Source organism: Ornithorhynchus anatinus, chromosome 4, assembly GCF_004115215.2.
Source record: "Ornithorhynchus anatinus isolate Pmale09 chromosome 4, mOrnAna1.pri.v4, whole genome shotgun sequence".
NCBI lineage: Eukaryota > Metazoa > Chordata > Mammalia > Monotremata > Ornithorhynchidae > Ornithorhynchus > Ornithorhynchus anatinus.
Window position 1 is genome coordinate 105,443,569 of NC_041731.1, and position 25,368 is coordinate 105,468,936.

The window sequence follows — 25,368 nt, forward strand, 5'->3', positions numbered from 1 at the left end:
ACAAATCAACTGTATTGCATTCCAGCAGGCAACACAGAAGGCATTTGTGAAAGATTTTCCCTTGTACAGTTAAACGTGTGTTTACATTGCACTACATCATGTTTCTTGTACTGCATAATTATCAAATAAACTATTTAGGAGCTACACTGAAAACAGTGAAAAGCAAAACAAAAGAACCCAAACCACCTTCCTGCTGTTTTGTTTGTTTTTCCTACTCTCTCATTTCATAAAGTGTTTATAAAATGGGCAAGTCAAAAGGAACTTTCTAATTTGAGGATGGTGGTTACAAGCTGTGCCTATAGTTTTATGACTACTTAATTCCAAAATGCTTGAATACATTACCCTCGCACATATCAAAGCTCCCAGGAGTAGACAAAAGAAAAAAAATGGAGACAAAATTTGTAACATTTTTCTTTTTCAATTTAATTTTAAAGAATTTTTTTTTTTGTTTGGGAAAGCTCTTCAAACTTAAATCATAGACTTGTGACCCTCATCCCTCCCAGTCCCCTCCCATCACCTTCAGTCATTCAAACTCTTGTTAGACCATTAGATCTTGATCAACTCTAGAGAGAACTATCTCTGGAAAAATATAGGTAAAAAGAAAACTTACCCTTGTCTACTAAGAGTTAAAAGTCAAAATTTGAAATCCTTACCATTTTACTGCCCATTTAATTGTTTTTCTTTTTAACATGCTGGCTTTTTCTCCTATGAAGATCAGATTTTACTGGAGATGAAGAACTCTGAACAATTTGTTTAGAGAATGGGTAATCCCTGGTCTGGTTCCACAGTGGATTGAAGCATTTTGTGCTACAGCATGTTAATCAGGTAAAATCCTTCAAGATGCTCCAAAAAATGAGCGTGTTTATATCTGCTCCTGATCAATTGTCTTCAAACTTCAAATTACAAAGTTGCCCAATCTTTCTGTGAAATTCCAGAGGAAGGGACCCAGGCCAATCATATCGGGTGTGGATATCAGGGAGCAGCGCCAACAATGAACTGAAGGTGAGGAGGGTAGAGAAAGTGCAGGCAGGTAAGATAATTTAAAAATATTTAAATTATGCCCTTCTCCCATTGAAATTATTTAAAAATTAATAGGAAGCTATCTCCTTACGATATAAATCAATTGTATTTATGGAGTGCTTACTCTTCACAGAGCACTAAGTGATCGGGAGAGTACAATATAACAGAGTTGGTGGACATGTTTACTACCCACAAGGAGATTACTTCCTAAATGGAGCGGGGTGGTGGGGCGGGGAGGGCTAGCAGTGTGGCTCAGTAGAAAGAGCACCATGGCTCAATGGAAAGAGCACAGGCTTTAGAGTCAGAGGTCATGAGTTCGAATCCCAGATCTGCCACTTGTCAGCTGTGTGATTGTGGGCAAGTCACTTAACTTCTCTGTGCCTCAGTTGCCTCATCTGTAAAATGGGGATTAAGACTGTAAGCCTCACGTGGGACAACCTGATTACCCTGTATCTCCCCCAGAGCTTAGAACAGTGCTCTGCACATAGTAAGCGCTTAACAAATACCAACATTATTATCTCTTACTGGACCCTTCTTCCAGATCTCAGCCCCATAGTGAGGGATAGGGAGATGGAGGCTCTGGTGCTCAAGGAGTGGACTGTCTGGTGGGACACATGTGTGTGATCCCTTTGGACTTGACTTGGGAGTGGATCTGGGAGGGGTTTTATGGGTGGAAGAAACAAAGAGGTCATTCCAGCTGGATCGAGGGGGGCAGAATGGGGGGAGGAGACAGAGTCTGTGGTGCACAGACTGACCGGGGGCAGGTACCTTACTGCTACGGGCTCTCGTTATATCCCGGCTAGACTACTGTGTCAGCCTTCTCTCTGACCTCCCTTCCTCCTTTCTCGCCCCGCTCCAGTCTATTCTTCACTCCGCTGCCTGGCTCATCTTCCTGCAGAAACTATCTGGGCATGTCACTCCCCTTCTTAAACAACTCCAGTGGTTGCCTATCAACCTCTGCTCCAAGCAAAAACTCCTCACTCTAGGCTTCAAGGCTCTACATCACCTTGCCGCTTCCTACCTCTCCTCCTTTCTCTCTTTCTACTGCCCACCCCGCACGCTCTGCTCCTCTGCTGCCCACCTCCTCACCGTCCCTTGGTCTCACCTATCCCGCCGTCGACCCCTGGGCCACGTCCTCCCACGGTCCCGGAATACCCTCCCTCCTCACCTCTGCCAAACTGATTCTCTTCCCCTCTTCAAAACTCTACTTAAAACTCACCTCCTCCAAGAGGCCTTCCCAGACTGAGCTCCTCTTCTCCCTCTACTCCCTCTACCACCCCCCTTCACCTCTCCACAGCTAAACCCTCTTTTCCCCCCTTTCCCTCTGCTCCTCCCCCTCTCCCTTCCCATCCCCTCAGCACTGTACTCGTCCGCTCAACTGTATATATTTTCATTACCCTATTTATTTTGTTAATGAAATGTATATAGCCTTGATTCTATTTAGTTGCCATTGTTTTTACGAGATGTTCTTCCCCTTGACTCTATTTATTGCCATTGTTCTTGTCTGTCCATCTCCCCCGATTGGACTGTAAACCTGTCAAACGGCAGGGACTGTATCTGTTGCCGACTTGTTCATTCCAAGTGCTTAGGTACAGTGCTCTGCACATAGTAAGCGCTCAATAAATACTATTGAATGAATGAAAGGTATCAGGGTGCTTCACATGACTGGAAGATGTCAACCATAAGGGATGTGGCCCCATGTTAGGACATAGTTCAACCCCTTCTACTAGGGTTTGGTAGATTTGGTAGGATGCCCAGACACACTCATAATCCAACCAAGCACTTCTTATGCAAATCACACCCCTCTTGCATATCCCCTGGTCTCAGTGTCACTGGGGAGAAAGTTACCAAAGATTTGAACATCCTATAATGCTAGAAGAAAAAAAATAGATAATAATAAAGATAATGGTATTTGTTAAGCACTTCTTATGTGCTAGGCACTGTCCTAAGCACTGGTGTGTATACGAGCAAATGGGGTTGGACACTGACCCTGTCCAATGTGGGGCTCACAGTCTCAATCTCCATTTTATAGATGAAGTACTGAAGGCATAGAGAAGTGAAGTGATTTGCCCAAGGACATGGCAGACAGTGGTGGAGCGAGGATTAGAACCTAAAACCTTCTAACTCCCGGGCCCATGTCCTATCCACTGCAACATACATACAGATAGTAGAAAAATGAAAGAAAGAACTGGACAGCATGATTTATATTAAATCAAGATAATTGTTGATCTTTAACTGCATTTCATTATAGACTGTAACAATGTAAATTATTTCCAATATTTAAAATATCTCTGTCTTCAAAAGTAAGGTGAGTGAGCAAAACAAATCCCAATTATAATGTGTAAGTTGGCTAAGATGAGGTTAAAAGAAGGCCCTTGGGCTGCAGAATCCAGGATCCCATCTCATTTCATTTTTTGAGCTCCACGACAAAGCATGTCAAGAAATTGCTGACAGCAGATTAACAGCAGTATAAATGAAGTGAGTGGCAATGAAGAGCTTATTGTGAATGAAAGAGGGCAAGGAGGAGTGAAAAAGTACTAATGTGCCCTTATCCACCCCTTACCACAGTTTTTTTATATCTCAACTTTCTGAAAACCATCTTCTAAAATAGCTTTTTCCTAACATAGATAGGGTTATCAAGAAGTGGATACTGATCCGTTTTCTCCAATTTCATGAGGAATAAATCAGATGAATGGAACTTAAATAAGCAAGAGTCAAAAGGGAAGGCTTCTTTACTGACACAGGCTGGAGGTAAATTAAGAGATTGTGCCTGTTCAATTTCTGAAGCATTTTTTTTTATTTTTAAGGGTCACCAACCATCTGCCTTGGATTATTTACAGAAGCAGAGGACATGGACCAGTTGACCCTTTAGGAACTGCCAGATTGAAGTTTCTATAAATCTAATAATAATAATACTAATAATAGTGGTTTTGCTAAGCTCTTACTATGCACCAAACAATGTGCTAAGCACTGGGGTGGATACAATACATGAGATCAGAGTCAGACTCTCTCTCATAGGTGGCTCACAGTCTAAGGAGAAAGGAGAACAGACTCCCCATTCTTTATGCTATTGATGCCTGTCTACTTGTTTAATTTTGTGGTCTGTCTCCCCCTTCTAGACTGTGAGCCCATTCATTGTTTGGTAGGGATTACCTCTGTTGCCGAATTGTACTTTCCAAGTGCTTAGTACAGTGCTCTGCACACAGGAAGCGCTCAATAAATATGATTGAATTAATTGATTGAATTAATTGAATGAATGAATGAATGAATATGAGGGAGCTGAGGCCCAGAGAGGTTGAGGAACTTGTCTGAAGCTGTGATTAGAATCTGGGTCTCCTGACTCCAAGTCCTGTGCTTTCTCCCATAGAATTCAAAAACAAAAATTATAAAAACCAGTGAGCCTGAATGGTTTTTCCAAAAACCTCTTAATTGTATTATATTACACAGTCTAAGGAAATTCTGTTCTACCTGTCTGGAGCTGTATAATGCCAATTAGGCAGAGAGGCAAATTCTGAGAAGCGTATTAGTGCTTCAGGTCAAATCCGAATGTGTGGCAAAACCAATAAAAAATATTTCTTTCTGGGAAATAAAAGAAAATATCTGAGTACTTTTCATTACTTAGACTGTGACTTACTTGTGGGATAGGGAGAGTAGCTACCAGATTATCTTGCATCTTCCTCAGTGCTTAGTACAGTGATATGAACAAAGTAAGCACTTGGAGAAGCAGCATGGCTTAGTGGAAAGAGTATGGGCCTGGGAGTCAGAAAGTCATGGATTCTAAGATGTTTAGCATTTGGGAACTAATCCTCACTCTGACTTTGCTATGTGACTTTGGGCAAGCCACTTAACATCTCTGTGCCTCAGTTACCTCAATCTGTAAAATGGGAATTAAAACTGTGAGCCTCCCCTTGGGAAAACCTGATTACCTTGTATCTACTCCAGCGCTTTGAACAGTGCTCAGCACATAGTAAATGCTTAACAAATACCATAATTATTATTATTAACAAGTACCATAAGATAATGCATTTAATGGCTATGATACATGTCCAATTACATAAGCAAGGTGGAGCAATCAATCAATTGATCATACACTGGGAATTTACGAAGCACTTACTCTATGCAGAACATGCTGGAGAAAGAATAAAGAGATGTGATCCCTGCTTTCAAGCAGTTTTCAATCAAGAGAGGAGCTTACGATATGGCCAGGGAAAATAAATTATAGGTAGGGGGAAGCAACAGAGTATAAAGATGCATATATAAGTGTTGTGAGGGTGGGATGAATACCTAGGTGATTAGGGAGGGAACAGAGTAAGAAGAGAAAATAGGGTGGAGGGGAGGAGAGTTTTTTTTATTGTATTTGTTGAGCACTTAGCAAGGTCACACAGCAGACAAAGTCAGGGCCAGTATTAGATCCCAAATCCTAAACAGTGTGGCTTAGTGGAAAGGGCATCGGCTTGGGAGTCAGATGACATGGGTTCTACTCCCACCTCTGCCATTTGTCTGCTGTGTGACCTTGAGCAAGCCACTTAACCTCTCTGTGCTTCAGTTATCTTATCTGTAAAATGGGGATTAAGACTGTGACCCCAATGTGGGACGACCTGATTATGTTGTATCTACCCCAGGGCTTAGAACAGTGCTTGGAACAGAGTAAGCACTTAACAAATACCATCATTATTATTATCATCTTCTAGGCCATGCTGCTTCTCAATTAGATTAGTTAGGGAAGGCTGATTGGAGGAAATGTAACTTAAATAGGGCTTAGAAGATGGGGAGAGTAAATGATATGTCAGATGGGTGCAACCTTATGGTAAAGAGCATGAGTCTGGGAATCAGAGGACCTCAGTTCCATTCTCAGCTTCTCCATTTGACTGTTTTGTGACCCAAGCAAGATTCTTAACTGTTCTGTGCCTCAGTTTCCTCATCTGTAAAATGGGCATTTAATATCAGATCTCCCTCCTATTTTATCGTGGACACCACGTGGGGCATGGACCGTAGAAGAAGGAGGAAGGGACAAGGGAAAAGGGAGAAGGGAGGAGAAAAGAAGAAGAAAGAAGGAGAAGTGAGGGGGAGTTCCATGCAAGACAGAGAGGTTTGGCAAAAAGAGATCATCTTTGCGAAGATGGGAGACCATTTCTGCTTTCTGCAGTGTGGGAAAGATAGCAAGGCAGGGCTAGGATCCAGTGGAAATTTCCTGGTCTTGGAAGAGGGTAATGGGAGTTAGAAAACAATAGCCAGACTAAAGTAAATGAATGGAGCTTATTCTCCTGAATGTTTTTCCTATCTCTGCTAGAGGGAATGGTGACCTGCATTCTATTGTTCTCAGGCGGCAGCTAACATGTGGAGTGCATCTGTGGCTTTCTGCAGTTCCACTGAAATGGAAAATCAGACCTCCCCATTTGCTTCCTAGCACAAGTTAAGTTTATTGCCCACCCCTTCCCTACCCTGGCTCCACTGCCTGGGTGACAAGTTACCACCATGGACCCTTCCTCCATCTCATAAAGGGCCAAGTTCCACAGGGGAAGTTCTCTTCATGTAGGGCTTTTGATTGGTCTTAAAATATGTGGCATGAAGAGGATCTTCTGATCACAACCGTCAAACCAAAAGACCTAGTAGCACCATCATGCTAGTAATTTCCAGATTCAGATCGATTTTAAAGTGCACCCCTCAGAATTTCTTCTATGCAGGGAGCTGGAAGTTGGCATAGAAACCTCTTTGTGAAGCATCCTCAAGTAGACCGGCTGTCTGAAATACCTTTTATGCTCTGCTGGCAGCTTTTCATTTTCATGGAAATGAAGCAAAAATCCTGAAGGTAAAACCCTTGGACAAAGGATCATACTCTTCATAAATCCCTTTTTGTCTTGGAAAGATGCTGCATTTGTGTCAACAATCCCTTAATGGTTGATGGTATCCGTTTTGCATTTGTTCAGTATTAGAAGTAAATCACACACATGCAACAGTACGATAGTTCTATTCCCAAGCACTATACCACATTGGTAGTTATTAAGCTCTTAGAAATAGAGTGCTTTTGAATCAACCTATTATTAACATCTCTATTCTTGATTCTATTTATTTGCTATTGTTTTAATGAGATGTTCATCCCCTTATTTCTATTTATTGTTATTGTTTTTGTCTGTCTGTCTCCCCCAATTAGACTGTATTGCCATCAAAGGGCAGGGACTGTCTCTATCTGTTACCAATTTGTACATTCTAAGTGCTTAGTAGAGTGCTCTGCACATAGTAAGCGCTCAATAAATACTATTGAATCTCTAAAGGAGAGCATCTAGAGAACAGGTAAATTATTTGGGAAATCATTTGGCATTTGATCATGGTATGCACACTAAAGTTTCATCATTGTTTACTAGAAAAGGAAGGAAAAAAGCATTATGGATAAAGGTGTCTTTTCCATTGCTTAGAACAGTGCTTGGCACATGGTAATCACTTAACAAATACCATTGTTATTATTGAATTTGAAGAAGACACCATTGATTGGAAATTCACCTGAGTCTATGAGTGCATATGTAGCTGAAAAGGCCAAAGCTGGACCCCAAAAGTACACAGTGTACACCAAAATAACTTGTTCATTGTTATGTTGTTAGATTTAATGCTTACAGCACTTGATGCTGTTATTACTTTTGTCTCCTAATCTTTTATTCTTTGTGAACTGTTTGGTCAAAGAGTCAAACCTCTTTTAGAAGTGCACCAGAACGGAGCTGACTTTGACTAGCCTGGGAATCTCCGCTTCTCAACCACCTCTCCCTACTAGTGCTGGAAGAAACACTAGTAGTAATAAATTTGTCTCTGACATACCCTTTTCAAACACAGTGATATTTTCATTACCCTATTTATTTTGTTAATGAAATGTACATCGCATTGATTCTGTTTAGTTGCCATTGTTTTTACGAGATGTTCTTCCCCTTGACTCTATTTATTGCCATTGTTCTTGTCTGTCTGTCTCCCCCAATTAGACTGTAAGCCCGTCAAACGGCAGGGACTGTCTCTATCTGTTGCCGACTTGTTCATTCCAAGCACTTAATATAGTGGTCTGCACATAGTAAGTGCTCAATAAATACCATTGAATGAATGAATGAATTCATTAAGTTTTTCTTCCACACTCATCACATACCCCTACTTTACTCCTCTGGCAATGGGTAAATAGATCAGGTAGAGCACCCTCGACTCTGACCCAGCCAGCTATGCTCAGAGAGGAAGTTGATGACCCAGCCAGCTATACCTTTTTTTTTAACAGTATTTGTTAAGTCCATACTATGTTCTAGGCACCATTCTAAGTGCTGGGGTTGACACTAAGTAATCAAGTTGGACACAATCCATGTCTTACATGGGACTCACGGCCATAATCCACATTTTATTCATTCATTCATTCAATAGTATTTATTGAGCGCTTACTATTTGCAGAGCACTGTACTAAGCGCTTGGGATGAACAAGTCGGCAACAGATAGAGACAGTCCCTGCCGTTTGACGGGCTTACAGTACTAAGGTACAGAGAAGTTAAGTGGTGTGCTCAAAGTCACAAAGCAGATCAATAGTGGAATTGGAATTCCAAACGTTTTTGACTCCCAGGTCCTTAGTCTATCCACTAAGTAACCTTCACGAAATAGTCTCAGGACTTAGAAGAAGTTCTTAGGGAAGTCACACTTGTTTAGTGATTTCCAGAAAGACTAACGTAACAAGGTCAAACAAATGAATAGCCCCTTGGTGAGGGGAAGGTATATTAGTAAGTGTCCTTAGGTTCCTACTTAATGATCCTTTCAAATGGAAGAGTGAGAAAATGAAAGAGTTCAACAATCCCTTTGCTCACTTCTCCTCTCTGAGCATCTGAAGGAGTACTCAAAGTGCTCAGGCTCAGGCTAAATGTTTCCAGGGCAGCCTATAATTATCAGTGGGGACTAAGGCCAGATTTAACTGACCATCAGTCTGCTGGCACCAGCATAAGATGTCAATATGTCTTTTCTTTAGGTAACAACATATTTCAGGCAGCCATTATAATCAACAGAATCATTGACTACATCAGCATGGGGAATACATCTTGGCAGGTGGCAAATGATGCACAGAATCCACTTGCATTTTATGAATCCTAATAATCATTCAAAAATATCCCTCCAGATTTGAGTTGTAATCAAATTAGGGAATCTTTTATCAACTTTGCTAAAATCCTCCCTTTTCTTTCCATCCAAACTGTTACCATTCTGATCCAAACACTTATTCTATCCTCCCTTGATTACCACATCAACCTCCTCACTGACCTCCCTGTGTCCTATCGCTCCACAATCCCATCCGTACTTCAACCTGCTGCATGGGTCATTTTTCAAAAAAAAAAAAAAAGTTCAGTCTATGTTTCCCCACTCTGGAAGAACCGCCACTTCTGCCTATCCACCTCTACATCAAACAGAAACTCCTTACCACTGGTTTTGGAGAATTCAATCACCTTGTTACCTCCTACCTTACCTCACTGATCTCCTACTGCAGTCCAGCCTGCATACTTCACTCCTCTAGCCCCAGCTTACACGGAGCCCCAATTTCATCTTTTTCACCACTGAATCCTTTTGCACATACTTCCCCTAGCCTGAAACTCCATCCTCCTCTGTATATTCCAAACCACCACTCTCCCCAACTTCAAAGACTTATTAAGGTCATATCTTCTCCAAAAAGCCTACTCCTATTAAGCCTTCTTTTCCCCAGCTCTCTCTCCCTTCTGTGTCATCTATGCATTTGGATCTGTGACCTTTGAGCATTTAATATTCACCCCACCCTCAAACCTACAGTACTTAGGTGCATATCTATAAGTTATGTATTTATATTAATGTCCTTTTCCCCCATTAGACTGTAAGCCCACTGTGGACAGGAACATGTCTACCAACTCTGTTGTACTGTACTCTCCCGAATGCTTAAAACAATGCTTTGTACAGAGTAAGCACTCAATAAATACCAATGATAATGGTGATGATGGCAATAGTAATAAAAATAGTAATATGTTTATTGAGTTCCCACTAGGTTCAAGACACTGCACTAGACATTTGGAAATTACAGTGGATATATCAGACATGCTTCCTGGCTATAAGGGCTTACACTATAATAGGAGAGACAAACACAAAATTTGCCAAAAGGGTAATCAAATAAATAATTGACTGTGCAATTGATTGATTAGCCATATACAAAGAAGTGCTAGGGAAGGATACAAACAATTAGGTAAGTGCTAAAAGTGCCTGGAAATGTGCAAATGGGATTCCATAGTGTTTGGTTTAATTTTATTTTCATAAACAATCACAAGATGAAAGTACACGACAAAACCTCCAAATTGCATATGACACCAAGTTCTTCCTGGTGTTGAAAGGCTATGTTGAGAGGAATAAACTGTAGGAGAATCTCAAAGAGTTAAACAGATGAACAAAAAAGGCAAATCAGTAAAAGCAATGGAAGGTAAAAGGCATGTAGGGAAACATAACCAAATAGTCTAAAGGATCGTTGATTGATCAGCTCCATCTTATTATTACGGTATTTGTCAAGCATTATGTGTTAAGCACTGTTCTAACCATGGGAGTACAAGCAAGCAGTGTAGTCTAGTGGACATAGCACAGACCTGGGAGTCAGTAGGACATGGGTTCTAATCTTGGCTCTTGGTACTGGTCTGCTACACGATCTTGAGCAAGTCACTTAACTTCTCTGTGCCTCAGGTATATTAAATGTAAAATAGAGATTAAGACTGTGTGAAATGGACTGTGGTGGGTTTATTTTTATGGTACATGTTAAGCACTTTCTATGTTCCATGCATGCTACTAAGCGCTGGGGTAGATATGAGATAATCGGATAGCAACAGTCCCTGTCCCACATGGAGCTCAGAGCCTAAATAGAAGTCAATAGGATTTAATCCCTATTTGAGGAAACCAAGGCACAGATACATTAAGTGTCTTGCCCAAGGGCACACAGCAGGTAACTGGCAGAGCTGGAATTAGAAACCAGATCCTCTGATTCTCAGGACCCTGCTCTAAACACTAGATTACACTGCTCCTCTTTGGAAATGGATTTAGCAGGAGACATTGTTGTAGTAGTAATATAAATGACAGTGATTATCTCTTTAGAGTGTAAACAACCTTTACTAAGTGTTGTGGAGGGAAATAAGAACATTGATTTAGACATGATCCCTGGCACTTGGACTAGAGAAAGAGCGTGAGCCTGGGAGTCAGAACTATCTATGAGGATAGATGCCAATCAATCAATAACATTTCAGTGGAGCTTGGGGGAGTTCAGCACAACAGTATAACAGATACGTTCCCTGCCCACACTGAGCGTACAATCTAGAGGGATCTTACAGACTAGTTGCCAAGACAGGCACAGACAGACATTCTTTGTAGACAAAATGCCCGCCTATGAATAAAGTACCATCTAGTAGGGAAGACAGACATTAAAATAAATTTCAAGTCAGAAGTAGCAACAGAGCTTAAAGATATGAATATAAATGCTATGGCAGGAGGGTGCGGAGTGAATACCCAGGGGTTTAGTTCAGTGCCCCGCACACGGTAGATGCTGAATATATTATTATAATTATTACATATTATATATTAGTATAATTTATTGTATATTATTGTAATATATAATATTATAATATAATATATTATTGAGAAGCAACGTGGCTTAGTGGAAAGGCCATGGGCTTGGGAGTCTGAGGTCATGGGTTCAAATCCCAGCTCTGCCACTTGTCAGCTGGTGACTGCGGGCAAGTCACTTAACTTCTCTGTGCCTGTTACCTCATCTGTAAAATGGGGATTAAGACTGAGAGCCTCACGGAGGACAACCTGATTACCCTGTATCTACCCCAGCACTTAGAACATGCTGTGTACATAGAAAGCGCTTAACAAATACCAACATTATTATTATTGATTTATTGATGCACATCCCAAGATGTTTAAAGACATGAATCTATCCAGGTTTTGAACCAATCTGGGAAATCTGATGTCAGTATTTATGCCTGTTAGAGAATTTCAGACTTTACCACTCCCTCATTCTTACCCTTCCCCAGCTACCACTTTGGGTGTCTTCAGGGGAGTCCCCAAATTTAAGAGTTGGGAAGGAGAGAGAGAAGGAACCAGAGCCTAAACGCCATTGTGCGGCAGCTGCCAACTGGATATACTCCCAAGCCCATTAGGAAACACACATGAGGCCGTTATATCACAGCCAAAAACTCTGACTGCACAAACTCAGCATAACATCTTTCAGGCCTATTGTGCTGAACGGTGGCAAGAAGAACCAGTTTGATGGCTACCCAGTCAGATACTGTTGGCTCTGTCAAGATACAGATGGAATCCATGAAACATTTTCAAGCTGTCATCAGGTTTGCTCATTCAGCTCTCTCCACGAGTGTAAGAAGGGAGGTATGTGTCAGTGTTCCATATGTTTCCAGAATTTCTGAAATCGTTTATCACCCAGAACCCTCTTTATGTAGGACTCTGCCCCACAACTTACATCCGGAGGCAAAAATCTCAGTCATTGTCTTGCCTTTATCCTACAAGAATTCCCAGAGTGGATTCTGCTTGAAACAAGTCGGGTGGTTGACATCCTCCTAAAGCATCAAAAGCTTTCTAAAAATCAAGATGTTAATCCAGTTAAGTGGAGATGGTGCTTTCCTCAAGGGAGTACGGCATGATGGCTAAGAATTTCGGTCCCAGTTAGACAATCCACTGGGTGCTGACTGTGTGGAGAGCACACAGTAGTGTGCTTTTGGTAGTTGGTAGTCACCAATAAACTATCAACAGAGTTGGTAGTCAAAATCCCTATTCACAACGAGTTTACAGGTTCAGCTGATGATCATCCCACAACCTAGGTGCATGGGTTCAATGCCAATCTCAAGAAGAAAACTGAGTTACCCCTTTCTATCCTGGGTGTAAATTTAGGTAAGTTTTTTATTGTCATTTGTATTTCAATGGCAGTGAAAACTTTACTTAACCGCTTTACTGCCACACTAGTCACGAAGCCTGGGGCCGGCAATAAAGATGTTAATTTAATGAATATTCATAATCAATAAATATTCATTAAACAACATTTACGTTCCAGGCATGCTGTTGCTCCTGGCAGGTTCCGCCTGCATGGCAGAGTGCACTTGTTAAATGAGTGTTGCTCATCGCAGAAACACCTTGTGGGATTTCACTAAAGAAGCTACATTCATCTGCAGAACACGCAGATGTACAAGTTTGAATCAAATTCTTTAGGAAAAAAAAATTCCCCTCATTACGATACTCATGCATGGGAATGCCAAATGGGTCATTGAATGAGTACTCAGGAAATACATGCATGAAACCACTATGCATCGAAAAGGCTCTAAGCAAATCTTCACGGGTCAAATACAGAAAAGAGAGAGGAGGGGTTTGGAGATTGAAAATGATAAATCTGTATATCTTATATCTCTTTATCCCTTTTTGTATGAGACAATGAACCTTTAAACATTTTAATCTGGGAGATTTCCAACATGGCCAGATAAAACAATTCTGCAAAAGCAGAAAATGTTCCCCGGAAACATTCCTCTTTCCTAGTATCAAGTGGGCCAGGGACACAGATCCACACAAAACACTGCCAATTGTTGCCTCTGCCCTGATTAAGGACTATAATTGTATAATGTCGAGTGAATCTCTCTGGTTTCAGAAAAGTCAAGCCCGTTCGTGAAAGCTGCACAAGAGAATGGGCTTTCATTTCTCTCTCCTTCTTTAAGACACTGAAAGCCAAGTATTGTCTTTTGTTGGTTTTACTGGCTGCTACAAAGAACAAATCCTGCTCTGTTGCTGCTGTCTTTCAGAGCAAAGGGAAAAGAGTTTCCAAGTTTGGCCATGGGATGCGATAACCTTAGCTACTCAAACGTGCCAGTTGTCCCATTCTCCCAGGCATATCTCTAATTGGACAGGCTTCTTCCAGTACCACGTTGAGCTGGAGAAAAAATACAAACTCCCATTACATCCCTGTTACCGGTCCCAGGCTGGCGAATGGAAGTTTAGCCTGATCAGAGGCTACATTAGTGAGAAGCTCTGGGCTCAATTTAGGAAGGAAGCCAGGCAGCTGGGAGAACAAGGCTTCAGGCTTCTCATGGCATGGCTTCTAGCAGTTTAAACATGGGTTTATTTATTTATTTATTTAGGTTGTGATGGGAAGGGAGTGGAGGCCCTCCATCCTAAGGCAGCGCAACCTGCCAAGCTGGATTTTTCAACACTCACACGTCTCCACCTCTCTTTTTTCAAATCTTTATTCTTTGATTAATACTTGCTTATTTCTGGTAAAGTACTGGGGATCATGATTCAATAAAGATGGCATTTACTGCCATCTGTCTTGACAGTCTTTGAATAGAAAATGTGAAAGGTGAAAGGTTTACTGGTCGGGCATACTGCCTCAAGCATACAAATGGAATATGAGGTATTAGATATGGTACACTGTAATCCGAAGGAAAAATGATCTTTTTCCGTTTTTCCATCTTTTTCTTCCCTGCTGAACCTTTCCTAAACTACTTGCTTTCGAGAACCCAAAAATACATCTACTGCAAGCCTGTAACTGCCGAAATAACTGCCTGTCAAAGCCGGGTCACTAATTAGCCATATCATATTGCTCACAAATTCAACCACTACTCCCGAGCTATTGGGCTATTGCAATTCAGCGGGAGGAAAATGAGAACACTCTAATGGTGACCCTATTACTTATGCAATTTTAATTGCATCATATAGTATTGCCGTGATTTTACTGGAGAATTACTTAAGGTTACCTTTGGAGAATAATTGTGCAAGCACAATAAATTCAGAGTACAGAAAACGAGTGCGAAGGAGAACTACAGTGAGAGAAAATGTCCAGCCAATTGCCCTCAAAAAATGTCACTAAAAATTGGGCTGGAGTTCCCTAAAGTTAATTTTCTTCATTTCCCACCACTTGAAGGTTAAAATATGTTTTGGCCATCAATCGACTCCATTCACAAATAGAAAGAAGTCGGAAGGACCCTGTATGGAGAGGGTACTTGGTTTGGTAAATGCCATGCCAGACTAACACACTGAGCTCTGGGTTGCTAGGCAGACTAGGTAAAAACTGCAGCACATTTCTGTACCTAATCACAAACTCTTGGGGTGGGGACAACTATCCTGCCCACAGATCTGGCACTGGAGACAGTATGATATGGGGACTTGCTACCTCTCCCCTCTCAAGGGGCAAATTGGAAGCTGGAGTCTTATCAGGATTTCTGGCCGTGGCTCAATCCTATCCCCGACTTCAAGCTCAGAATAAGTTCTGTCCAGCCCCAGCCTCAGCAGAGAGCAGGTTCCCCACAGAGCCCTGACTGACACCTGCAGGCTCCTCACAAAATTCTGACATCTGCAGCAGTCTGTACTAGGTACTTAGTATTATCATTAATTATTATTATCTCCCTTTCTAGCCTGTAAGCACACTATGGCAAGCGAAAGTGTCTGCTATAGTTTTGTGTTTTATTCTCGCATATGCTTAGTCAGTACCCTGCACAAAGTAAGCACTCACAAAATAAGATTGATTGATCATTATCATTATTATTGCATCTGTTAAGTGCTTATGGGTATGGAACTTACAGGCTAATTCTGTTGTATTTTAATAATAATAATTGTGGTATTTGTTAAGTGTTTACTATGTGCCAGGTACTGTACTAAACTCTGAATACAAGCAAATTGGGTCAGAAATAGTCCCTGTCTCATATGGGGCTCACAGTCTCAATCCCCATTTTACAGATAACTGAGGACTAGTGAAGTAAAATGACTTTCCCAAGGTCACACAGCAAAGTGGCAGATCTGGGATTAGAACCCCTGACCTTCTGACTCCCAGGCCCGTGCTCTATCTACTAGGCCATGCTGCTTCTCTATAATGAAAGTGGGGAATAGCTGTATGGGCCATTCATCCAGAAAGCTCTTTTACTCTCCCACGAGATTGGTACAGTTCTCTGCACATAGTAAGATCTCAATAAATACCACTGATTGATTGATTGATTACTCTTTTATTTATATTAATATCTATCTCCCCCTCTAGAATATAAGGTCCTTGTTGGCAGGGAATATGTCAGCTAATTCTGTTGTATTGTCCTCTCCCAAGTGCTTAGTACAGTCCTTCGAACATAGGAAACAACCAATAAATACCACTGATTGATTTATCAGTATGTGCTGTTTTCAGATCCTGCTGGGGTAGATATAAGTTATTCAAGTTGGATATAGTCCCTGTCCCACATGAGGCTCACAAGCTAAGTATGGAGAACAGGCATTGCATCCCCACTTTACAAATGCAGAAGCTGAGGCCCTGAGAAGTTAAGTAACTTGCCCAAAGTCACCCAGTAGGAAATTGTCAGAGCCAGCATTAGAAGCCAGGCCCTCTGACTCTCTGGCCAATGCTCTTTCCACTAGGCCACGCTGCCCAACAGTGGTTGGCACTGGATGATGTAGATTCCTAGGGGCTCTGCTATGAATAGCTGCAGTCACTATACTAATATCCCAGAAACTTTTCTAGCTCATGGCACCAACCAACTTCAAATGCAATTCTCCTCTCACATACCGCACAATCCAATTATAGGGAACATTAAGAGAAATATATCTAGGCCTATATTCTCTTGGTGATTCATTTGGTAATTCCTAAGGCCATATTGTTATGTTTAGGTTTCAGATCCAACAAAAAGGTCTATAAAATCATGCTGTCCAACTTCCTCTTCAGCTGAAAAACTCAGACTCTACACAGACCTCACACTTGAGCCCTTGAGCAGTTTCATTTTTGCCATATTACAGCTATATGCCACATTAAATGGCAAGGCAGGAGCACAAATGATGAAGTCTTAGAATAAAGTCAGTTTCTTAGTTTTGGTGATAGCTTCTCTTAGCACAGCCAAGCTGGCTGGGACACTCAAGATGATTGGATGACAGCAGGATACCCAAGGAATAGCTAAATGGTGAGCTTAAATTAGGAAACCAAAGTAAGCTTGTTGTGGCCAGGGAACATGTCTATCCAACTTGTGTTGTATTCACCCAAGCTCTTAGTTCAGTGTTCTGTCCGCAGTTAGTATTCAATAAATACCATTGATGATGATGATGAGAGAAGAAATATTTTAAGGAGGAAGTTAAAGCTTCAAACATTGTTGATAGATCAGTATGGTGTCATGCAATCAGAGACAGAGCAACACTTTTTGAGGAGAAATTTGTTTGCTTTTTTTTAGTGGTATTTGTTAAATACTCCCTATGGTCAAGTACTGTTCTAAGTGCTGGGACAGGTTAGTGAAGCTCAAATTAGAACTTAGTTCCTCTGATTCCCAGGTCCATGCTCTTTCCATTATGCCATGCTGATTCTCTTTCATAAGAGATGTTTAATGAAGATATTTGAAACAAGGAGGTTAACAGCACTAGGCACTGCAAAGAATTAACAAATGAGCAGAGCAATCTTTTGTGTGTACACAATGATGCCCTCACTATGGGTCAACATTAGCCTCTTCAGTCACACATGCACCCATAGGTGACTTCTACTATCAGTAGTACTTTTTTCAAGTATGACTGCTGGATATTCATATAAAATTAATTCACCCTGATTTCCACTTCCCAGCTCTGATACAGTCATGTCCTCCACAACTACAAGGGGAAAATCAGGGTCATTTCATTTTAGAAGTGAATAACAATATACTTAAAAAATATATTCTGTAATAAAATATAGTTACTTTTATCCTTCTATCCAAGGCCTGAAGTGTTTCATAAACATCACTTGAGTTTCTCTATGATTCTGATTCATTTAATAACTTTTGTCCCTTAAGTTAAACAGAGACTCAGAACCGCCAAAGCACAGAGTTTGGACTAGAGTGTTTACTATAGTAATTAAATAAATAAATAAATAAATGGTTCAAAGAGCAGCGAATTGTCACTAACTTTTTTTAAACCATCTAAGCACTTAAGGACTCACAGCCATCTGCAGCTCTGATGTATACGTTTTTATATTCTATTACTTCCAACTATCTATAATTTATTTTAGCTTCTGACTTCCCTACTAGATTGTAAGCTTCTTCAAGGCAGGGATCATTCTACTAACTCTATTATCTCCCAAGTGATTAGTATAATGCTCTACACATGGTAGGAATGTAATAAATATTACTGATCTTATACTCTCACTTTTAAAAGTGCTTAACCGTTTGTATACCTTCTTTGGAAGATGAGTTTCCATTGTGATGACTATCTTCATGAAGTCATTCATTTCCAGTGCTCCTGGTTGTGTCATTCCACCAGTCTCCTTTGGTACTTATATAGTGAATTAATTATATAATTATAATTATGATACTTATAATGCATCTATCCAATATTATTTTAATCAAAATAATAACAATAATAATAATAACTGTGACATTTGTTAAGCACTTACCAAGAGAAGCAATACAGCCTATTGGAAAGAGCATGGACCTGGGAGTCAGAAGGACCTGGGTTCTAATCCCCTTTCTGCCACTTGTCTGCTGTGTGATCTTGGGCAATTCATTTCACTTCTCTGAGCCTCCATTCCTTTGTCTGTATAATGGGGATTAATACTTTGAGCCCCATGTGGTACATGGACTGTGTCTAACCTGATTATCTTGTGTCTACCCCAATGTTAATCCAGTGCCTGGTACATATTAGGCCTTAGCAAATACCATTAAAAAAAAAAAGAAAGAAACACTGACCTAAGCTAAGAGACAAGATAATCAGGTTGGACAGAGTTCCTGTCTCAAATGAGGCATAGAAGTTTTCCATATTTTTGCTTTTACCAGTAACAGCTTTATTTTTCCACCAGATCCCCTGTGAATATATATAATTGTATTCTTGTATCTCCTATTAAATTACAAACTCCTCAAGGAGTAATTTTACTTCTAGTGCACTCAAGCAAGCCAACCAAGCACTATAACAGTACCTTAACCTCACCAGATTCTCTAGCAACACTACTGAATTGAATCGAGGGACTGGGGCCTTCAGGTGCTGCGGCCCCTTCGACTCCAGAGTCCCAGCAGTATGGGAGCTCCAGAGCAATTCTGCCTGTCCCGTTTCCCCTTGCTCTTAAAGAGTTTGTCAGGAAGATAATTCAGATGAGTATTTATTCACCACATCAGGCCATTTTGAGTGAGTCAGAATAATGCCAATCAACTTAGACTCCATCAGAAACAGAACATTTCAATCTTCTTTTCTGTAAGGTTTCTAGATCACTTTCTTTCCAAATCAGTTGTTTTGATTTAGGAAGCATAGTGCTTTAGTCATAACAATGCTCAAATTGAATGCACTTGAATTGATTGGACTATGAATGTTCCTTGTGGGCATTGATCCAATGGCTCCTACTCCATTCTGATCCTCCTTGACCTCTCTGCTGCCTTTGACACTGTCGACCATCCCCTCCTCCTCCATACCTTATCTCACCTTGGCTTCACGGACTCTGTCCTCTCCTGGTTCTCCTCTTACCTCTCTGGCCGATCATTCTCGGTCTCCTACGCTGGAGCCTCCTCCCCCTCCCATCCTTTAACTGTTGGAGTTCCTCAAGGGTCAGTTCTTGGCCCTCTTCTGTTCTCCATTTACACTCACTCCCTCGGTGAACTCATCCGCTCTCACGGCTTTGACTACCATCTCTACGCAGATGACACGCAGATCTACATCTCCGCCCCTGTCCTCTCCCCCTCCCTTCAGGCTCACATCTCCTCCTGCCTCCGGGACGTCTCCACCTGGATGTCGGCCCGCCACCTAAAACTCAACATGAGCAAGACTGAGCTCCTCATCTTCCCTCCCAAGCCCGGTCCGCTCCCAGACTTCTCCGTCACCGTGGATGGCACGACCACCCTTCCCGTCCCGCAGGCCCGCAATCTTGGTGTCATCCTTGACTCGTCCCTCTCGTTCACCCCACACATCCTATCCGTTACCAAGACCTGCCGGTTTCACCTCTACAATATCGCCAAGATCCGCCCTTTCCTCTCCACCCAAACGGCTACCTTATTATTACGGGCTCTCGTTATATCCCGGCTAGACTACTGTGTCAGCCTTCTCTCTGACCTCCCTTCCTCCTCTCTCGCCCCGCTCCGGTCTATTCTTCACTCCGCTGCCCGGCTCATCTTCCTGCAGAAACGATCTGGGCATGTCACTCCCCTTCTTAAACAACTCCAGTGGTTGCCTATCGACCTCCGCTCCAAACAAAAACTCCTCACTCTAGGCTTCAAGGCTCTCCATCACCTTGCCCCTTCCTACCTCTCCTCCCTTCTCTCTTTCTACCGCCCACCCCGCACGCTCCGCTCCTCTGCCGCCCACCTCCTCGCCGTCCCTCGGTCTCGCCTATCCCGCCGTCGACCCCTGGGTCACGTCCTCCCGCGGTCCTGGAACGCCCTCCCTCCTCACCTCCGCCAAACTGATTCTCTTTCCCTCTTCAAAACCTTACTTAAAAATCACCTCCTCCAAGAGGCGTTCCCAGACTGGGTTCCTCTTCCCCCTCTACTCCCTCTGCCATCCCCCCTTTACCTCTCCGCAGCTAAAGCCTCATTTTCCCCTTTTCCCTCTGCTCCTCCACCTCTCCCTTCCCATCCCCACCGCACTGTACTTGTCCGCTCAACTGTATATATTTTCGTTACCCTATTTATTTTGTTAATGAATTGTACATCGCCTTGATTCTATTTAGTTGCCATTGTTTTTACGAGATGTTCTTCCCCTTGACGCTGTTTAGTGCCATTGTTCTTGTCTGTCCGTCTCCCCCGATTAGACTGTAAGCCCGTCAAACGGCAGGGACTGTCTCTATCTGTTGCCGACTTGTTCATCCCAAGCGCTTAGTACAGTGCTCTGCACATAGTAAGCGCTCAATAAATACTATTGAATATCACTAGTCTATGTTGAAGCTTCCCAAGTTCCAAGTACAGTGCATTTCACCAAATAGGTGCTCGATCAATCCTGTTACTATGACTGGGTTGCTCCCGACTTCTCCAGGGAGCCCACTCCAATTAATTCACAACATCCCAAATCTTGTCAACTCAACAGCTACCTTTTACACTTATATGTTTTATGTTCATCTTCAAAACTAATTTAAGCATATATGAATATTCAACTACTTAGTCAAGTGTCTCATCCTGACATATTCTTCGATTCCCTCTTACATCCTTATTATTCCTCCTGATCTCAGTGGTATAAATACATCCGTCTGTCTGAATGTCTGACTTTCACTGTACGCTCCCTAAGCCCTTAGAGGAGCTCTTACTATGTGCCAAGCACTGTTCTAAGCACTGGTGTACATTCAAGCTAATCAGGTTGGACATAGTCCCTGTTCCACATGGGGTTCACAGTCTTAATCCCCATTTTATACATGAGGTAACCGAGGTACTGAGAAGTGAAGTGACTTGCCTAAGCTCACACAGCAGTCAGTGATTAGAACCCATGTCCAGTAGATCCTATTGATTGAGTGAGAAAAAGCCCGGGCTTGGGAGTCAGAGATCATGGATTCAAATCCCGGCTCTGCCACTTGTCAGCTGTGTGACTTTGGGCAAGTCACTTCACTTCTCTGTGCCTCAGTTGCCTCATCTATACAATGGGGATTAAGACTGTGAGCCTCATGTGGGACAACCTGATTACCCTGTATCTATGGAGAAGCAGCATGGCTCAGTGGAAAGAGCATGGGCTTTGGAGTCAGGGCTCATGAGTTCGAATCCCAGCTCTGCCACTTGTCGGCTGTGTGACTGTGGGCAAGTTACTTAACTTCTCTGTGCCTCAGTTCCCTCATCTGTAAAAATGGGGATTAAGTCTGTGAGCCCCACGTGGGACAACCTGATTCCCCTATGTCTACCCCAGCGCTTAGAACAGTGCTCGGCACATAGTAAGCGCTTAACAAATACCAACATTATTATTATTATTATTATTACCCCAGCACTTAGAACAATGCTTTGCATATAGTAAGTGCTTAACAAATGCCAACACTATTATTATTATTGATTGAATGTGTCTGCTGGTTTGAGGAGGTAGTGATGGTAGGATTTGCTTCAGATCTCCAAAATAGAGATCAAAGGACACTTTCTTGGAACAGATTGGGTGGAACTAAAAGCTGTTTGCTCTGAAATCGGGATGGGGCAAGGTGCCTGGGTTTATCTCAGTACCAAGAAATGCAACCCAACTGAATGGAGTCATACCCCTAAGATAGTTGACTAGTTAGGGAGACTATTTAAATTTCTTTTAGTCTCTGCGAGGAACTGGAAATCTGTCAGGAAATCTTTCCTGTAGAACTAGGTACTTCCTAATTGCTATCATTACAAATTTACTGATACAACACATGACTGCTATCAGCCTATTATGACTGTAGTGTATGTAATGAGAATACTTATCTGCCTCACCGGGAGCCTTCATTAATTAGTGATTCTCAGTTGCAAGGCATTACACAAACAATGTCCCCACACCTCTTTGAGATTTGTATGAGTCATATTATCTTGGTTTGGCTTACCAAAGCCACTGAGAGGAAGAGGTTAAATGATTCATTCAAGGACACAGAAGAGGCCAAAGAAAGAAGTCAAAATTTCCTGTCTATTACATCTGTCCTCAGACAGCTGTTTCTTTGCCACTGGGGCCAGTGAAAGCAAAAGACTAAAAGGTCCTAGGGACACACTGTACATCCGTGTTTATTAATCACAAGAAACAGATGTATAAAACCAGCTTGTAGTACACAGTCCGATATCCTCTGAACATCAGAATGCTTAAAAAAACAACAGGTTTCTTGCCTTTCCCCCACCCCAAATATAAATACATGTAGATAATCACAATACCAAGCTCTGGGAATTTTCTACCAAACCCAAAAATATTTTGGAAAGATGAACTGTGCATGTCAGTTTGCAAAACAGCATGAATATGTTAGCCTTTGCTCTCTTTATCTTGTGCCAAAAAATGTAGATCCGATAGCATCTGTTTCCACTACCCACGCTATCCCAATCATAAAAAGCTCTCAAGAGTTGGGAAGGAAGTTCTGAAAGCTTTCACAGGGCTGTCCTTACCAAGGAAACCACTTTCTTCAGCCTGCTTCCCTTTCTATGTGTCTGACACGGAAACAAAGTCAACTGGGAGGTGACACTGTGGGAAAGTCAAAGGTAAAGATCAGGAGGAAGTCCTTTAAAAAGATGCACGTTTTAAAAAAGAGTGATTTGAAGTTACTTCAAAATTCTGTTTAATCAAGGATTGGTCTTTAGAAAAAAACAAAGAAAAAGATTTTCCATTACTCTACCTCAGTTTGAAATTTCCAACCTATTAGGACTGACAGCTGGGAGTGGATTCAGGGAAAACTACCAGTGACAGTCTGAAGACCTTCATATCCAGCACAGGCAGAAAGAGGAGAAAGTAGCTCATTTCCTTCTAATTCTCTGTGAAAAATGACTTGTAATCTGCAAAAGCAATTATTTTCTCTATCTTTGCTACAATATGGAAAATAGTGACTAGGAAGGGTCTCTAATTTGGATGGACAAAATTTTAATTACTGAACCAAATCATATTTAGAGTAAATACATGCTGATCTGCTCCACACATCAGAATTTCTTCCTGCAACTTGAGGGGATATTTCTGAGCTACGATGATAGAGTGGATCTGATTCAGCAAATTATCAGTACCATTACAATAGGTAAGAAAAATGGTCCATTCTACCTAGTATAGAATATAGCTTGCTCACTGTAGGCAGGGAATGTTCTAACTGAATCTGTTATATTATACTCTCCCAAGCACTTACAGTGCTCTGCACATGGTGAGTGATCAATAAATATGATTGACTGATTGATTAGAGGAAGAGGGAATAATTTCCTTTCAAGGAATCCATCCTCATGGTTACATCATCTAATATCTCTAATTTTTCCTCTGTACCCTTCTCCTTGCCCTGTAATGAGCTATGGTAGAGTGAATGATTTATTTTGCCTATTTTAGTAGTCAAATAGCATCAATTATCTATATTTCTTAGGGGAAAGTGCTGTTTTGCCTGGACTATATTAACAGCTGAGGCTAAAATGTAGTTTTGAAATGAATTACATACATAATTTGTTGTGTTTAGTGTTTGTTTTCTAAGCCTGACACTCCAAGTCTGTCTCCTATTCCCACAAATATGACTCCAGACTCTGGGATGACCCACTGGATAGTAATCTACATTGAGAAGTTCCCCAAACTTTAACATAGTAAAGAGAAAAAGACATCCTGACCCATTTTTCTGTTTTAAAGAACCCTGTTGAAACAGTGTCCTTTCTTCAACTGCCTTCATTCAGGCGTTTGCTGTATAACAGAATAGTTCCATTCTGAATGTAGAAATGACAAAACAAACATGGTTCAGGTTTTCAGTATTTTCTCCTCTAAAGGGGAAGAGCTGGGATGTTCCAGCTGTTCTCCCAGACAACTGTCAGTCAGAAAGGCATGAAGCCAGTCAGGAGCTACATTCAAGAACACACTAGCAATGGTATTTATTGAGAGTTTACTGTGCGTGGAGCATGGACTAAATGTTTAATCTCACAGGACCTGCCCTCATCCGTGTCTGGAACATCTTAGCCCAGTGCCTCTCAGACTTCATATCACACTCATGATAAAAGTACTAGCAGTAAAACTCCTCCTTCAGTTTAGAATAAAGATGTCTACATTCCTGCCATCAAAAAACATTTGGATTCAGACTTTTTTAAAGGAGATAATTATTTTGCCTCCTTGTGATGTGGCCTCCAAATGCTGATATAAATAATAGCGAGCACCACATAGTGTAAAGGATGCTTGCTTTCAACCTTCCCTATTGGTTCAATTACTTTTCAAAAATGAAATAATATTATTCATTTTTCTGTAATTTAACTAATTGATTTGAAGGAATTAAAAACTATAATCATTTTTGATTTCATATTACGATCTGCCACAGAGGCGAGAAATTAATCCGCACCTTTAGCACAAACCTGTCAATAGGTTTAGCTGAAAGCTTGCTAGGGTTTAGCTAGAACACTGGCTAGCAAAAAATGCAAATCGTCCCAAGATTTGTTTTTGGTCATTTTCCCAACATAACTGATGGTATTTGTTAAATACCTATGGATGCAATGCACTGTATAGCATGGCTCAGTAGAGAAAGAGTGTGGCTCAGTAGAGAAGCAGCATGGCTCAGTGGAAAGAGCTTGGGAATCAGAGGTCATGGGTTCAAATCCCGGATCAGCCGCTTGTCAGCTGTGTGACTTTGGGCAAGTCACTTAACTTCTCTGTGCCTCAGTTACCTCATCTGTAAAATGGGGATTAAGACTGTGAGCCCCATGTGGGACAACCTGATCACCTTGTATCCTCTCCAGCGCTTAGAACAGTGCTTTGCACATAGTAACTGCTTAACAAATGCCATTATTATTATTATTATTACTAAGTACTGGGAAGGTA